This window comes from Centrocercus urophasianus, unplaced genomic scaffold (assembly GCF_019232065.1).
Source record: "Centrocercus urophasianus isolate 14NV4802_14NV808 unplaced genomic scaffold, USGS_Curo_1.0 seq_10, whole genome shotgun sequence".
NCBI classification, from domain to species: domain Eukaryota; kingdom Metazoa; phylum Chordata; class Aves; order Galliformes; family Phasianidae; genus Centrocercus; species Centrocercus urophasianus.
This window is the reverse complement of record NW_024884142.1, coordinates 88257321-88263320: the sequence shown is the minus strand read 5'-3', so window position 1 is coordinate 88263320 and position 6000 is coordinate 88257321. Positions and strand designations below refer to the sequence as shown.

General features: G+C 51.4%; 1 protein-coding gene across 1 annotated transcript in view; it reads left to right on the top strand.

Annotated features, from left to right (window-relative positions):
- The first annotated feature begins 510 nt into the window (after positions 1–510).
- SYNDIG1 (synapse differentiation inducing 1) overlaps positions 511–6000 on the top strand; it is a 61391-nt gene continuing 55901 nt past the window's right edge. The window contains exon 1 of the mRNA XM_042821250.1: positions 511–569. The gene's annotated coding sequence lies outside the window, so the exon portion shown is untranslated. The remainder of the gene's footprint in view (positions 570–6000) is intronic.

Here is a 6000-nt window from a genome sequence, read left to right as displayed (position 1 = left end):
CCCCCAACACTGCAGCAGGCACCCCGGAGTGCTCATTGCCATAGTAAAAAACAGCTGGAGCAAAGAAATAAAGTTCTTCAGAGCTGCTGGAGCCTTCCCAGCTCCCTGGGGGTCCAGGAGCCCAGCGCAGGGAAGGGGTAGAGGGAGAAAAGAAGCGGAGGGTGGGGATCAGCAGTGAGGAAGGCCCCGGAGGAGGAGGAAGAGGGGCGGATAGGGAAAGGTTCCGTTTTTTCCCCCGGGGCTGTGAGGCTGCTCGTGCTGCAGGAGGAAAGTTGGCCCCGCTGCCACGCAGGGCTGCTTCTCCTGTCTCCCTCCGCCTGCCTCCCTCCTCCCTCCCTTTCTCCCTCCTCCCTCTCCTCCTCCTCCATCACCTCCCCGCGAGTTACGCGCACAGTGCAGCCCGGCGGTGCTGGCGGCTCAGCCCTGCCCGGCCCCGCTCTCTGCTGTCCCCCGCCGCCGGGATGCTGCCGGGCACCGCGACCGGGCGCTGAGCCCGGGCAGCCCCGCCGCCCCTCCCGCAGCCCCGGGCGGGCGGATCGCGCTGCAGGTCACCTTGCAGGGAGGAGGAGGTGAGTGACCCCCCCACCCCCGCCCCACTCCCCAATCACCGCATCTCCTCCGGGGAGCGATGCGCCGCATCTCCCCATCGCCAGCCCTCGGAGCGCGGCACGGGGGAAGGGCGGGGGGAGGAACGACGGCTGCCGCTGCGGAGAGGGGTCCCCGGGGGAGCGCAAGGACGCGGGGCCGCCCCCGGGCCGGGATCCTGCCTAAAGGCAGAGCGGGGCGCTGCGCGGCGGTGCTTCCCCCGTGTCCCGCATCAGCCGAGATCGCGGGGTCGGAGAGGGATCGGGTATTTCCCAGGGCCGAGGAGCACCTGGCGAGTTTTCTGGAAGGGAAACTGTGCGTGGGGTCCCCCTTTTTTCCCTTTCCCTGCTGAAATCCTCTCCGGTTCGCTGTGGCGGAGCATCCCTTGATCCCTGCCCTGCGCTCCGCCGAGGGGGGAAAGGTACCGTGCCGTGCCGTGCCGTGCCGTGCCGTGCCGTGCCGAGAAGTGTTGAGCCGGGGGGGGCACGGCCCCTGGGCAGAGCCTGAGCCGGGCACTGCGGGAGGCCCGGCAGCCCACAGCCGCAGCTGCCCTCTGCCCTCAGAGCTCCGCTCAAGAGCTGAGACAAGACACTGGGTTGGGTTTCTTTCCCTGTCCAGCCTCTAGTTTGTGGGCAGTGAGAGCCAAGTTGGAGAGAAGAGTAGGTACAGGCAAGGAGGCAAGAGCCGTCTCCACTATTTAGAGTGGTGACCTTGTGGAAGCCCACTCCTTCCTTCTGGGTACCACTAAAGCATTCCACAAGAGAAGGACCCCCTCCAGGTTGGCAATGCTTTGAGACCTTTCTGGAACTAGCAGTGCAGAAGTGCAAACCCTCCTGGAGCAGGGCTGGTAGGGTGTCAGCCCCAAGACTGTGCTCTAGGAGATGTGCAAAGCTCTATCTGGGACTGGCTTTGTCCCCCCTAAAATCATGGAGCTACCCTTTGTCAGGAGTTGCCCCAGAGAGCAATCTGTTGAACCACCTCTTCAGAACAACTGGAGGGGAGGCTACAGCCTCAGAGTGTAATGAGAGAGATGAAAAAAAAAAAAAAAAACAACCAACCAAAAAAAACCAAATAACAACCAACAAGATCTGAACTTCCCAAGAGATTAAATATTCAAATCACAAATAATTAGACATTAATCCATTGTAAACAGGGCATTACCAACAATTAAAAGATGCTTTGATATTCTTAAAGCCGAGAAGATGACTTAACTGGTACTTTCCAGGGGATTACTGTGTATTATAGAATGCAGCCAGAGCAGAGAATGCTCTGCTTTTCTACGTTCATGTATTTAAATGACTTGTTCTTAATTATAGTTAATGAGCTATCAGCTTCAAATTGGCTGCGTTTGGATGCTCTCTATATTAGTTCCAAATGACTTCGCTCCAAAGAATAAGCCACATCTCATTTTGCTGGCCAAGGTGACGTTTTTTTGGCAGTTTGGTAACCACAGGTCATGTCAGAGTGTGTGGCACATGAAGGCATCTGTAGGAATGAAGTTTTCCCTTAGGAAGCGGGCAAGCAGACGTCTGGCACCGCCAGTACCATAAGCTCTGGGACCAATCTCAGCGAGGCTCTTTGCTATACAAATGCAGATGTAATGCAGTAGTGGTGTACACTGGCACCACCACGCCGCCACGTTTCACATGGTGGATGCTGCGTGAGGATTTAAAACGCTTTGCCTTCTAAGGACAATGTTAGAGAAAAGGCACCAACGTCACTGGGCAAGGGTTTTTGTCTTTGCACTGTGAATTCTTGTCTGTAGATGTTTACAAGTCAGCCATAAATTCCTCTGTCCTGGAGGATTTGTAAGAGTGGTTGTCTGGTTATGAAGATTGCAGTCACATACTGGGACTTCCCTGTTTTGTTTTCTTTTCTTTGGAGGCTCAACATCATACAGGTCAATGTACAGTGCTATTGAGGGGGAAAAAAAAGAGGAAAAGAACTGCAGAGATTTAAAAACAGGAGGACAACCCTCTGCATGTTCAATGATTTTGTTTTGACAGAACAGAATGAATCCTGTGTTTGTGTAAGCGTGTCAGGGCTGAGCTCACATCTCCTGGCCATCAAATCAAATACCTCTCAATACTCTTTCTCTGGTAGAAGCTGGAAACCGCTGCAATGAGATCACAGCAAAATGCTGCCCAGCTAATGTTAATGTCAGTGACCCCAAGGATGCAGGTGAACTGACTGCTACCACCACTGCATCTGGCACAAAAGGTTTAGTGCTGAGAGTTTTGTGTCACAGCACTGGAAGAACAAGGAACTCTGGTTCTTCTCATTGCACCACTAAGGCTGCATTTTAAAATAGTGCTGCAGTACGTGAGAGGTATGACTCCATGCATGCCTTTAGCACTCCCAATTTTAAACATGGCATCACTGTAAATGTGTATCTGTGTGTACGTATCTATATAAAAACCGGGATGTGTAAAGTTCCCTCATTAACCATCCATCCAAATCCATGCTGTAAATTATTTCTGTCCCTAAGCTCCGAGGCTTCAGGTTGCTGTGGCATGAGAATGAGCTGACCGCTGACATGAGGGCACTGGACTCTGAGCAGAGTTCAGTGGGGTTAGGTGGGTTGGTGTGCTGTGATTGAGTAGAGCTCAGACCCCTCAAAAATCACAGTCAATCACAGAATGACAGAATTGCAGGGGTTGGAAGGGATCTCAGGAGATCATCGAGTCCAACCTCCTGCAAAAGGAGGTGCCCTACAGTAGGTCACACAGGTAAATATTCTGAGGGTTCTTGAATATCTCTATAGAAAGAAACTCCACAGCCTCTCTGGGCAAATCCCCAGGGCAATGAAGATCTCTGCAAATTATATTTGCAACTGCATAATTTTCTTGGAAGATAATCATGGGATGATCAACCAGTGGAGCTCCTGAGTGGTCCCCTGCTCGTCCCATGAGATACTCTGCCTTGCACCAGGTCCTGCAGCACAGATGTGCTCAGCATCTCCTGCTGTGTGCAGCAGCTGATGCAGTTCTTGCTCAGTGCATGGGGCACCTACCCCATCCGCCCACCTTTCTTCTCCTATTCCTGCATGCTCAACAAAAAAACAACCTGACTTCTCCCCCACTGCATGTGGCTTGAGGACCATGGAGGTGATGTAGAGCAGAACTGGGAGTAGAACTGGTGCCTCCCATGTGGAAATCTATTTCTCTGTGGGAAAGGTGAAGAAGGAGAACAATGCAGGGCTTTACTTCAAGCTCTGAATGTAAGTGAATGTAATGCCTCAAATGTAAGTGGCTGCTTAATCTAATCATCCTCACCCTGATGAACTGGCACTAGCAATTCCATAGCATCACAGGAGCATTACTATAAGTGACTTACAGCCGTGGAGTGCTTCGCTTGAGGCAGGAGAAGCAAGTACCTTCATTTTGCACAAAGGCAGCATCACCGTGCTGCTTCCTTGCTCTGTCCTCTCTGTGTTTCTTATCCCTGCTTCAGGAAGACCTTAAATCCCAGCCTAGAGCATAGTGATGGTGTGTCACACCCAGAATGAGCACAAGATAGCTGCCTTGTCCTGTGCCTTGCTTCCTGAACACAGTGTGGCAAGGAGAACAACGCTGCAGAGTGGGGTATACAGAGGACCCATCAGGAATGATGCCTGAATGAGTCAGTGGGGTCAGTGCTGGAGCAATACCTTGATGCTGACTTCTGTGGCCAGCATGGTTTTGAGGTCACACAGAAGTACCAGCCTCAGCCAACAGGCAGACAGAGGGCCAGGAGATGTCATGAGGTTGGTATTTGCCTGAACACACATTCCCTGCGTACACTTAGAAGCTCCATTGTGTGCTGCAGAGGTTTTGCCTCACTGCAGGCTTCCACAAGATACAGCATCAGGTTTACTCTAAGCTAGAGAATTTTAATTCTGTTGCAACACCAGGCATTGATGAAATTAGGCAGAGGGGATCTGCAGTAACTCAGTCCTCCCCCAGCCTCTAATTCTAGATTGACCCTCAGAAACAATCAAAGCTCCATAGCGTAGGAACCAACAGGATGGAGGCATTACAGCTTCTTACCTGAAGACACAGCTTATCTGACAAGTGAATAATTACATGCAGTGGAACAAGTACTTCAGCTATGTTTGAACTTTCACTCTGCAAAGCAAGGACTGTGGTTAGGGCCATGAGATTAATTGCTCTGGCACCAAGCTTGGCATGATCAGTGTGGGTCTTAGGTGAAGAGTTCCCCTTGAGCTGGAGCAGCTCTTGGGCAGAGTACTACAACTGGGGAGAAATAACCACCTGTACACGGCAGGGGCTGGTCTGCCAGAGAGGAGCTTTGCAGAAAAGGACCATAAAGGTTGGCTGTGAACCAGCAGTGTGCCTTGGTGGCCAAGAAAGCCAGTGGTATCCTGCAGTGCATTACAAAGAGTGTGGCCAGCCGGTTGAAGAAGGTGATCACCCCCCCTGCTCTGCTGTGGTAAGGCCATCTGGAGTGCTGTGTCCAGTTCTGGGCTCCTCAGATCAAGAAAGACAGGGATCTCCTGGAGGGAGTCCAATGAAGACCACAGAGATGATGAAGGGCCTGGAGCATCTCCCATATGGGGAAAGGCTGAGAGAGCGGGAACTGTTCAGTCCAGGGAAAACAGAAGGCTGAGAGGGGATATTATCAATGCTTATAGTTATCTAAAAGTGGGGAATAAAAAAGATAGGGCCAGGCTCTTTTCAATGGCACCTGGTAACAGAACAAGGGGCAGTGGACACATATTGAAACATGTATGGAACTTCCATACAAACATGAGGAACTTCCTTACTGTGAGGGTTACAGAGGACTGGCAGAAACTGCCCAGGGAGGTGGTGGAGTCTCTTTCTCTGGAAATACTTAAAATGTACCTGGACACTTTTCTGTGCAGCCTCCTGTAGGGAACCTGCTGCAGCAAGGGGTCGGACTCGATGATTTCCAGAGGTCCCCTCCAACCCCTACAATTCTGTGATGACTCACATTAGATGAAATTTCTGTCAGTGAAGGCACTCTAAACAATTAAGAATGCAATTACACAGCCCAGAGCACAGCTGTATTCACTTGCTTTGAAAACAAAGGGCAGCACTACCTTCTGCACTTGCACACAGGTCTTTCAGCCTGACTGCTCTGCTCAAGGTACTGACTGGAGATGTTTCATTGTAAGTGCTTCTGTGTATTGTTTTGTGAAGGTTAGTTTTATTGGGCTGGATGTAATTAGAGAGTTCTGCAGAACAACTTTTTGGGATGGCTGGAGGGAGAGGAAATGTTAGTTTGGCCATCTGTTGAGATGCCTTTTATAGCAAGAATCACTCCTCATGCCTCTGCCTTCTCAGTAATGGGATGGGCTGTGGGGGTGTTAGAGGGCTGTTGTGAGCTTAGATACACTTGGAGTTGTGTTTGGGATTGTCAGATGGCCCTATGCCTCGTTGTAACAGGCTCACC